At 39.3% G+C, this 11789-nt stretch overlaps 1 non-coding gene across 1 annotated transcript; it reads left to right on the top strand.

Moving 5' to 3' along the window:
• Positions 1–10450: 10450 nt before the first annotated feature.
• On the top strand, positions 10451–10554 carry LOC148577560 (small nucleolar RNA R71). Its single transcript, XR_015904276.1, has one exon. It is a non-coding gene; the product is annotated as a small nucleolar RNA R71 (small nucleolar RNA).
• Positions 10555–11789: the final 1235 nt, after the last annotated feature.

Here is an 11789-nt window from a genome sequence, read left to right as displayed (position 1 = left end):
CTTTGACGTCACTAGCTTGACAGTCAGTTCTGCTAGTTCAGCAGATGAGTGGACCTCTGGCGATCAATCTTGCCTCCAAGATAGTGCTTCAGCCTCTGGCCATTCACTGTAAATTTCTTGTGAGAATTTTTTTCCTGTATTTCCACATAACCATATGGTGAAGTGATGACAAGTCATCTTAGCCTATTTTAAATAGTCTTTTTCTTTTGTTTTCATTAGAATTATGCACTTTCTTGAGCTACAAGCAAGCCAATTAGGTAGATTTTCATGTTTCCTTTGATTTAATCAACCATGTATGAATTCATGCTATTTCATGAGGTTTTATACTATAATTGTTACATATTATGAAAGAATGAATATCTCATGATTTTAAGCATAGCTTTGATGTGTTTGGTTGATTAATGATAGGTGAAGAAAGCTTGGAGAAAGGTTGAAGCAAGAAGGAATAGCTAGGAGTAAAGAGAAGACAATGGAATAAGTGAAATTGAACCAAGAAGCAAAAAGCTGGACCTAAAGTTAGCCTCAAACTTTTGCACAAACTTTTGGGTGAAAAGTTAGCCCCAACGTTAGCCCCTAACTTTTGGGCTAACGTTGGAACTTGAAAATCACTCCCTGGGTACCAAAAGTTTGCGCCAACGTTAGCCCCTAACTTTGAGGCTAACGTTGGCACATGAAAATCACCCCTGGGCACCAAAAGTTTGCGCCAACGTTAGCCCCTAACTTTGAGGCTAACGTTGGCATGAAGAAAACCTCCCTGGGCACCAAAAGTTTGCGCCAACGTTAGCCCCCTAACTTGGTGGCTAACGTTGGCACATGAAAATCACAAGGGGAGGAGCAAAAGTTTGCGGCAACGTTAGCCCCTAAATTGGTGGCTAACGTTGGTGCCACAAGTGCACAAGGTAAGGCCAACGTTAGGGCCAAAGTTAGACCCCTAACTTTGGCACCAACGTTGGTATCAGATGGATATAGCTGCTGATATGAAAAGTTTGGGCAAAAGTTAGCCCCCTAACTTTTGCTCAAACTTTTGGTCCAACTTTTGCAAAACTCAAACCCGGTTCAATTGGTTCGTTTTGGTTCCTCTTCAAACTCCAAGAGCAATCAACCAAGGCCTCTTTCAACCCAATTCCACCAAGAGCAAAGGCCCAACTCAAGGCTTGAAGATCATTGGATGAAAGTGTAGAAATAGGATAGAATTCAAGTTCTTCGGGGAGCTTTTCTTTTGGAATTTTCATAATAGTTTTCGGAGAGCTTTTGATATTGAGTGATCTTTAATTTCTTTGTCTTGGGGAAGGAGAATTCACTTCTCTTCCTCTCAGTTTTATTGCTTTCAATTTCTATTACAATTGTCTTGGATCTTGGGTTGAAGAATTGAAGAAATTCTGTTTCAATCTCATCCTTGGATCTTCCTGTTTATTTACTGCTTAATTGAATTTCAGTTTGGGTTAATTGTTCTTCATCTATTTTCTTTGCAATTTACAATTCCCTTGCAATTGTTCTTGTTGGATCTAGGAAGGCATTGAGATCTAGACTCGGTTTTCTAGTCTCTGGGTCCTGAGATCTAATTTCCCAATTTTACATTCTCTGTTTACTGTTTTCATGTTCATTTACTTTTCTGCTTCAAGATCCAATCTAACCCAAACCTTCTTCTACTTCTCTGCCTGTTGCAATTTAACTTTTCCTTGTTTAATTTCTGCAAATCCAATTCCCAATTCCCTTTACAATTCCAGCCGTTTACATTTCTTGCACTTTAAGATTCCGCAATTTACATTTCTTGCATTCTAAGTTTCTGCTATTTAATTTCTTATTCTTTAAGATTCAGCACTTTAATTCCCTGTTCTCTTTACTTCCATGCAATTTAATTTCTGCAAATCACAAAACACTCAACCAAATCTTGATTCGCTTGACTAAATTAACCACTAAGCTAAAATTGCTCAATCCTTCAATCCCTGTGGGATCGACCTCACTCCCGTGAGTTTTTATTACTTGATGCGACCCGGTACACTTGCCGGTTAGATTTGTGTGTTTTGGGAGAAAGTCATTTTTCCACCAAAATACTCATCAAGTTTTTGGCGTCGTTGCCGGGGATTGATTAGATTGACAATGATTAAGTGAGGTGGTGATCTAGATCAAGCATTTTCTCTTTAATTTCGACTAACCCACTAACTGTTTGAATTTTTGCCTGAGATAACTGAAACATCGCTTTAGCAACAAAGTGAAGTTTTCAGGGAAATTTCTGGCTCTATGCAATGCTCTTGCTTACACAAGAGAAGCAATTTTTGCCACTAATCTCCCAAGTCCATCAACTGTTTGATGCTTTGTGCCAGCTAACCTTCTGAATCACATCCTGAGCTTGAAAATATTCAATCATTGATGCACATAAACTAGTTATGCTACGATTTAGGAAATTGCACGATCGGCAAAATTCCTTCCGGCAAGTGCACCGGTTATCGTCAAGTAAAAACTCACAATAGAGTGAGGTCGAATCCCACAAGGATTGGTTGAGTGAGCAATTCGGATTAGAAGTGTGTTCTAGTTGAGCGGAATCAAGATTGAGATGAGAATTGCGGAATGTAAAATTGGCGGTAAAAGTAAATGACAAGAAATTGAAATGGCGGAATCTTAAATTGCAATGAATTAAAGAGCAGAAACTAAATTGCTGAAATTAAAAGGGAATGGGGGTGTTGCATGAATTGAGTTGCAGAATGTAAAGAGAAAATGGAAATCAGAAATGGGGAATTCATTGGGTTATAGGAGATATTGAGATCTCCGAATCAAAACATGTTTATCTCTTCCTCAACCAATGCGTTCATTGAATTTTGCTTGGCAATCTTATATGATTGGATACCAATCCCTTGGCTCACCAATTCTCTCTAAAAACAAACAAATTCCCAATCCCTTGGTTTAAATGTTCATAAGAAGAGATGATGCTTGATCACTGATTATACCACACAATTTCATGAACCACAATTTGGTAGGATTACATGTCACAATATCCATCCAAACCCCAATCCAATTCACTGTGAGAAAGCTTCTCTAGCATGAATCCTCCATTCCTTTCCCAAGGCTCCGAAGGATTCCAAGTATGGGTAGTTTCTTTCCCAAGACAACTACTCAATGGAATTAGATCGAGAAGCTTTCTAACAAAATTCAAGAGAAAAGATTGAAGAAGAAGGTAAACTATTATTGATTCATTGAATTACAATAGAGCTCCCTAACCCAATGAAAGGGGGTTTAGTGAATCATAGCTCTGAATTCAATTACAAAGAAAAGGAAAACTCTAAAAGTGAAGGTAAAAGTCCTTCTAACTTAACTTCTATCCTATTTATACACTTTCTATATTGAGCTTCAGTTGTGCTTCTTGGGCTTTGAGGCCTCTCCTTGCTTTCCTTTTGCCTTGGGTTTATGATCCATAATCTTGATGAGGTTGTTGATCCAAATCCTGTAACATTTATTGAGCCAACTTAGTGATAATCAAATAATGACACATGACTCAATAAATTGAGATTTCAAACTCATCAATCCTTCAGGCCCAATCCCATAAACCATGATATTCAATTGGGTTTCATACCAAAGTAAGTTTACGTTAATATTTGTGCTCAAAGACTAACTTAAATCACAATATTTTTGGCCCAGAAACCTTTTCCAAGAGTGGCGTTTAAGTTGTAGTTTAAGCTTAAACTGCAGCTTAAACGCCAGACACTTCCAGTGAGGCCTTTTGTAGAAGCACGTTTAAGCTTCAGTTTAAGGTTAAACTGAAGCTTAAACGTGGAAATGGAAGAAGGTAGCCCTGGAGAGTCATGTAGTCGAACACGTTTAAGCTTCAGTTTAAGGTTAAACTGAAGCTTAAACGTGGAAATAGGAAGGGCAGCCCTGGAGGTCGAACACGTTTAACCTCCAGTTTGAGGTCAAACTGGAGGTTAAACGTGGAAAAGGGTGGACGCATACTGGAGGTCGAACACGTTTAACCTCCAGTTTGAGGTCAAACTGGAGGTTAAACGTGGAAATGGAGAGAGCAACCCTGGAGGAGAAAAGCTGTCGAACACGTTTAAGCTCCAGTTTGAGGTCAAACTGGAGCTTAAACGTGGAATGGCTCCCTGGTACTCTTCCTGGTTCTGGCGTTTAACCTCCAGTTTGAGGTCAAACTGGAGGTTAAACGTGGAACTCCTCCCTGAGTGGCATTATCATTCTGGCGTTTAACCTCCAGTTTAAGGTCAAACTGGAGGTTAAACTTCAATTCCAGCATTTCTTATCCTTCATGATTTTGACGTTTAAGCTCCAGTTTAGGCTTAAACTGGAACTTAAACTCCACATGTGATATTCAAGCTTCCTTCTTTGATTTTGTTGCTTCCTTGCTTAGCCTCTTCTTCCCTGAAATCATTCAAACAATTGCATCAAAGTCTTGCAAAATTTCATGAGAAATCTTCCATTCATAGCATTTAAGTATTATAACTAAAACTCATGGAATATGCATCAAAATCATGTTGTTTGGATGGTTCATTGCTTTGTTCTTCATTTAACCATTTTTGGTTACTTTAAGCTCAAGAAAATGCATAAAACAACTAAAACTAACAGAAAAATGCTAGTGAAACTAGCCTATGATGCCTTGGCATCACAACACCAAACTTAATACTTGCTTGTCCCTAAGCAAGTCCTGAGTTATTTGAGAAGAAAGTATGAAACAGAAAGCAATTACATTGGCTATATTAGCAAGCATTTGAAGTTCATCAGAAGGGTTTTATGCAGAAAGTTGCAGCATCACTTTTTCATACTTATCAGGTAGGATTATCACTTTTTCATTGCATCCATCAAACATTGCTATGGCCTCTTGTTATTCTTATGTCTTTGGCACTTTTCTCTTCTTTGTTTTCTTTTCTTTTTTCTTAGAGCTCCTTTGCTCCTTGTTTGCTTAGTGTCATGTGTTGCACAAGCCTTTGGCATTTTCTTTTTCTTATCAGTGCACTACACATATCCACTTTAGGCATTTTAGTTCACATTTCTTCTTGAGACATTGGTGCCCAGCACCTCTTTGTGTGACTAAATGTTTTGTATTTAGGTTGCTCTTGATAATGGACTTTTGGTTGATAATCCCGGGTTAGTTAACCCAAGTTACCAAGTGTTGAAACACTCCTCAGAACCTATTCATCCAAGCATATCCTTAATACATAAACACCACAGGCATTTGTCTCAGAAGTTCAAACCATTGGTACCTAGCTTATTTTCTCAATTTTTTTTGCTTTTTGGTTGCCCTTTGGCTTTTTCTTCTTCTTTTTCTTTCTTTTTCATGGCCAAAGACATTTATTCATCAAGATCCATAGACAATTTTTACTTTCTACATAAAAAATGATAATTCTACACTCTAATTCTAGTGATCTGACTAAACAATCAAGCATGCATACCACCACTTAATTCTACTTGATTTGTCACTAATTTAGCCAAGTTACTTTTGTTCAAACTTTTCTTTTATTTTTGGAAACAGAACAAGCATGGCAAGCACTCGTTTAAGAAGGTGAAGTTATATCCAAACATCTAGGCATTCACTTTATTCAAAGCAATAAACAGACACTCATACTAAAAAAACAAACGACTCATACTAAAAAAAAAAAAAAAAAAAAAAAAAAAAAGACTCCACATAACACTTAAATGACTTATGATGAAAACAAGTTCATAAAGACAATTCACCAATTATCATTTGATTATTAAGGAACGAGACCACCTCTTATTTATTGCTTGGTTCTTCTTAATTCTTGGGATCCTGCTTCTTCTTGCTTCCTGCCTCTTTTTGACCACTTGTGCTTCCTTTGTCTTTTCTTATGAGCTTTTTCCAGAATCCAGCCTTTTTCATCGTTTCTTCCACTCCTTTTTCAAGGATCATTGCCTTGTTTATTTCTCCTTCTTTCCTCTCTTTGAAATACTCATCATAAGCTGGGAATGCTGGGTCCATCTTGTGTAGATGTTCCCCTATGTAGTTAAGCTTGATTTGCGAACTGATGTTGTAATCAGCTTGGACTGAGTATCTTGCATTCTGTAAAGTGGTGGCTTCCTTGATTGCCAAGACATTGGCATCTTGGTGTTGGCATATGTGGCTGAAGGATTCCTGTAAGTGTAAATTTTGTTCCCTTTGCAGATCGAAGAATCTTGATTCAAAGTTCCTTTGTATATCCATCATTTTTAGGTGAAAGTCCTCTTGTCTCTCCTGAGACCTCATGTATTGTTGAGACATTCCTTCCATGATTTCCTCCATTCTGCTCATATCCATGGGGTCTCTGGGAATTCTTTGTCTTCTTTCTGGAATTGCTTGCTCTTCTTGCTCTTCTTCTCTGTCTTCTCCTTCTTGTCCTTCTTGTTCTGCTTCTTGCTCGGGTTCCACTTGTTGCCCTTCTTCATTTCTTCTTCTTGTATGTCTTGGAGGGGTTGGGCCAAGAGTCATTCTGTGCGCAGTTATGGCCAATCCAGGATATAACCAATTAGGTCTTTCATCCTCAAGTGGTACTTGGGCATCGATGCATAGTCTAATGATAGTGCTAGGGAAGTGGAGCCAGGATTCAGGGTCACTTTTCTCACTAAACTCTTGTATCTGTTCAGCAATGAGTTTATGAACTTTGATCTCCCCTCCAACCATAATGCAATGTAGCAAGATGGCTCTTTTAGGGACTATTTCTGAAGAGTTTGCAATGGGTAGGATGGATCTCCTAACTATTGCATACCACCCTTTAGCTTCAGGTGTTAGGTCTCCCCTTCTCAAGACTCTTGGAGCCCCTCTTGTTTTTCTCACCCATTCAGCTCTGATGGCACAAAGGTCTTCAGCAATAGTTGTATAGTCAGGTTCTCCTATCATCCTTTCTTCATAACTTGCTTGGCTGAAATGTATGTTTTTCAGGCCAAGAGTTTTCATGATTGCTTTGGGACTGAAGTCAACTTCCACCCCTCTCACATAGCTTTTGTATGTGGGTTTCTTGGTTTGATCCTCCCTTACTGCATTTGCATAAAACTCTTTCACCAAGTTGATGTTGATTTTAGTGATTGGCTTAGTCAGGAGCTCCCACTTCCTCTTTTTGATCTTTTCCCAAACACCTGGGAACTCATCCTTTTCAAGGTCAAAGGGAACCTCAGCTAGTACCGTTTTAGGTCTCATCCATTCGGCTTGAATCTCATGGAAAACTGATCTGTATCTCCATGCATCGAATTCCCTGTTTTCCTCCATTGGCTGCTTGTCTTTTCTTCTTTTGTGGCTAGATGAAGCTGCCATTGGTTCGTTAGTTTTGGTAAGTGACAAGCTAAAGTTGACAAGGTGAAGCAAGAAGTGTTGTTGGAAGTGTGGTAAGGTTGTTTTCGGCAAGAGATAGTTATGCTATGATGAAGGAAAATGTGTATGAAGGAGAATTGGTGGTGTGGGACTCGTTCCCCAAGTGGTTCTTTATAGTGCCTATGAGTGAAAAATGGACGGCTAGGGTGGTTTGTGAAGGGTGGCTTGATGGTAAATATATGAATTGTGGAGAAGGACGATTTGCTTTTCATTTTCTTGGAAGTATTCTGGGTGCATTAGGTTGTACATGTAGCTTTCTTTTCTTGCAGAACTCCTTTTCCCATGTGTTAGTTTCAAAGATTTGTGAATTTTCTTTTTGACCAAGCACGTACCTCCCTTTGTCTTTTTCCTCCATTTTTGTCTTTTCTTTTGTACCTGCACAAACAAACAAATTTGCTATCATTTTTCGGTCCATGTGAATTATGAATAGTATTTGCACATGTAAATCAATGCTTGTCTTTATGAGCTTATAGCCGTGACTTCTACATGTATGCACACTTATTATTTGGACACCAAACTTAGTGTTTGGTCAAGTCTCCTGATGACATGAAATCCATATTGGTTGTCCTTAATGAGTGTGCATAATTCTAATAAATCATAGTCACCTTGGCTCTTTGATTCTAAACAAAGTTACTACCCTAAGTAATTGAAACCAAAGTATTAAAACATGTGAATGGTATACTTGTCATGAATTTTGAAATCCAGAGGAACTTCTTGCTTTTCATAAACTGTGTTCAAAAAGAACACCAAACTTAATGTTTGGTTGTGCACCTTGAATGAAAGATGGAATTTAATTTGAGTAAGATTTGGGAGTGCCATCAGGCACACCAAACTTAGAGACCAATTGTAATTTACATGCAAGGTTTAGTGAACTTAATCAATAGTTGTCCTGAGGATTCAAGTTCATGCATAAGAAACCATGCTTTATTAGATGTAAAGCAAAGCACTAAAGATTAAGGATACTAAAAACATGGGTTGCCTCCCATGAAGCGCTTCTTTAACGTCACTAGCTTGACGGTTGTCCCTTGTTAGGGTGGATTGTAGTGCTTGACGTCTTCTCCTCTTACTATGAAAACGTCCCCACTTGATTCATTCATGACCTCTAAATGTTCCATAGAAAGAACTTTCCTGATTGTGAACACTTGAGGGAGCTGGGAAGGAATGGTTTTGAGGTCAGGTGGAATTTCCAGATAATGACTTGATATCACTTTATCTCCCGGAGAAAAACTTTCAGTGGGAATTTTCTTGTTTCTCCACCCTCTTGGCAATCTCCCTATCACTCTTCCCTTTCTCTTGAGGATTTCTTCAGTGACCCTTATGTCAAGAGGATCCTTCTGATCTGTTTCCACTGATTCTTGTGGCTTTAACTCTTGCAGCTCTTGTTTGCCTTCCAAGAACTGTTTTAGAGTTTCAGTTGCTGGATTACTTTCCTCCAGACACAGATGGCTACTATCATCCTTAAGCTTTTCAGGTTCTGGTTCAGGCTCAGATGCAGTTTTGAAAACTTTGAAAATGAGCTGTTCATCATGTATTCTCAGAATTAGCTCTCCTTGTTCTACATCTATGAGCGCTCTAGTTGTGGCTAGAAATGGTCTGCCCAGAATTATAGGGTGTAAGTAGCTCTCCTCCATGTCCACAATGACAAAGTCTGTGGGGAAATAATAATCCCCCACTTTCACCAGCACATTTTCAACTACCCCTTCAACTTGCTTCTGAGTTTTGTCAGCCAGTTGTATGATTACATCAGTGGATCTCACCTCATTCAGTTGTAGCCTCTTCATAAGAGTTAGAGGCATCACATTTATGCTAGCTCCTAGATCACAGAATCCTCTGTCAATTTTTGTTTCCCCTATGATGCAAGGGATATGAAAACTTCCTGGGTCCGTTTTCTTAGAGAGTGTGTCCTTCTTGATGAGAGCACTGCATTCTTTGTTCATTGTTACCGTTTGTCCTCCCTTCAAAACTCTTTTCTTGCTTAAAAATTCCTTTAAATACTTGATGTGTGTGGGCATTTGATGAAGAATCTCAAGAAAGGGAATATTGACATGAAGAGAGTTAAATGTCTCTAGAAACCTTGAATAGGTTTTCCTTTTTTCACCTCCTCCTAACCTCTCAGGAAATGGTGCTTTTGGTTGGTATATTTCCATCATGCCTTTTTGCAGTTCCTTGGCTTGCTCAGTTCCACCTTCCTGCTTAACTTCTTCCACACCTTCCTTCAAGATTTCTGGTTCCTGCTTTGAGGGCCTGATTCCTTCTTCTTCTGAGACTTCCTTCAATATGGTGATGGCCTTGCATTCTTCCCATCTTACTCTCTTTTGTTCCCCTTTAGGATTCTTTTCTGTGTCACTAGGGAATACTGCAGTTGATTTGGGTGCCTGTTGAGATAGCTCTCCTACTTGAGATTCCATCCTCTTGAGTTTTTCACCATGGTTTCTTAAGGTAGTTCTCACATCATCCCTGAAGCTCTTCAATTCAATTATGTCTTGACTCATGGTTGCCATCATTCCTTCTATCCGGTTTAATTGATCTTGAAATTGTTGGTTCGGATTAGGTTGGGTATGTTGATTATTTTGGCCATGATATGATGGTTGGGGGTAAGTGTTTTGTGTGGCTTGGTATGATCTTTGGTTGGAGTTTTGGTATGTGGAATTGTTATGTTGATTGTGGTTGTAAGGTTTGTGGTTTTGTGGTTGGGTTTGTTGGTTTCCCCACCCAAAGTTTGGGTGGTTTCTCCAGCCTGGGTTGTAAGTGTTGGAATGTGGATCATATGATTGCCTTTGTTGGTTTCCCACATAGTTAGCCTCATCCCAATCACCTCCTTCAATGCTTACTTCCTCTTGATCTTGTGTGTGTATTGCAGCCACTTGCTTTGTTTCTAATTGCCTGGTAAGCTCTGCTAGTTGCTTGGCAAACACCTTGTTTTGGGCTAGAATTGTATCAACATGGTTCAGCTCCATGACTCCCTTAGTGTGGTGCCTCTCTGATGCATAGTAGTACTCATTCTCAGCCACTGTCTCGATCACTTCAATGGCTTCTTCCACAGTCTTTTTCCTGTTCAATGAACCTCCTGATGAATGGTCTACAGCCTTCCTTGATTCATAAGAGAGCCCATCATAGAAGATGTGCAATTGCACCCAATCATGGAACATGTTTGGTGGGCATTTCCTTGTCAAGTCCTTGAATCTCTCCCATGCCTCGTAGAGAGTTTCACCATCTTGTTGTCTAAAAGTCTGAACCTCAGATCGAAGCCTATTGACCTTTTGTGGAGGGTAGAAACGTGCCAGAAACTTGCTTTCCACCTCATCCCATGTTGTTAGACTCCCCCTTGGGAATGATTCCAGCCACTTAGCTGCTTTGTCCCTAAGTGAAAATGGGAACAAAAGCAGTTTATAGGCATCTTCCTGGACTCCATTGGACTTCACAGTGTCACAAATTCTCAGGAATTTTGTGAGATGTTGGTTTGGGTCTTCATTAGCACTTCCTCCAAAGGAACAATGATTCTCCACTAGTGATATTAGCTGTGGCTTGAGCTCAAAATTGTTGGCCTGAATGGGTGGTTTCTGGATGCTACTACCACAATTCCCAGAGGTTGGGTTTATGTATGAACTAAGAACCCTCCTCTCAGGAATGGCATCGTTTCCATCAGCTCTCTCATGGTTGTGAACTTCTCTATCCATGTTGAGATCTAAAGCTTCCTCAAAATTGTCCTCAGATTCTCCTTCAGATTCCTCTTCTCCCACTACTCTCTTCCCTCTTGCTTCCCTTCTAAGTCTATGAAGGGTCCTCTCTGGTTCGGTATATGGAGGAGTTGATGTCTCTCCTCTCCTACCTGTCATACAAGAACACAGCTTAAACACAAACAAGTGAAGTACTCTTGGTTAATGGAAGAGTATGGTTAGATCAATTGAGGAATTAATTCAAACAGTTAGTGAGTCAGTGAGTTAGTTGCATGAATTTAAAGGCATAAAGAAGGAAAGCATATAACCGAGTGCAGAAATTAAAATTCACAAGTATCTTGGACAGAATTAACAAAGCAAGAGAAAATTGCTCAATCTAGTTAGCTTCCAATTTGAGAATTGTCAATCGAAAACCAATCCCCGGCAACGGCGCCATAAACTTGATGCACATAAACTAGTTATGCTACGATTTAGGAAATTGCACGATCGGCAAAATTCCTTCCGGCAAGTGCACCGGTTATCGTCAAGTAAAAACTCACAATAGAGTGAGGTCGAATCCCACAAGGATTGGTTGAGTGAGCAATTCGGATTAGAAGTGTGTTCTAGTTGAGCGGAATCAAGATTGAGATGAGAATTGCGGAATGTAAAATTGGCGGTAAAAGTAAATGACAAGAAATTGAAATGGCGGAATCTTAAATTGCAATGAATTAAAGAGCAGAAACTAAATTGCTGAAATTAAAAGGGAATGGGGGTGTTGCATGAATTGAGTTGCAGAATGTAAAGAGAAAATGGAAATCAGAAATGGGGAA

Source organism: Arachis ipaensis, chromosome B1, assembly GCF_059453495.1.
Source record: "Arachis ipaensis isolate K30076 ecotype BB chromosome B1, ASM5945349v1, whole genome shotgun sequence".
Taxonomy (NCBI): Eukaryota; Viridiplantae; Streptophyta; class Magnoliopsida; order Fabales; family Fabaceae; genus Arachis; species Arachis ipaensis.
Note: the sequence above shows the minus strand (reverse complement) of the source record. Positions and strands in the feature narration are given on the sequence as shown.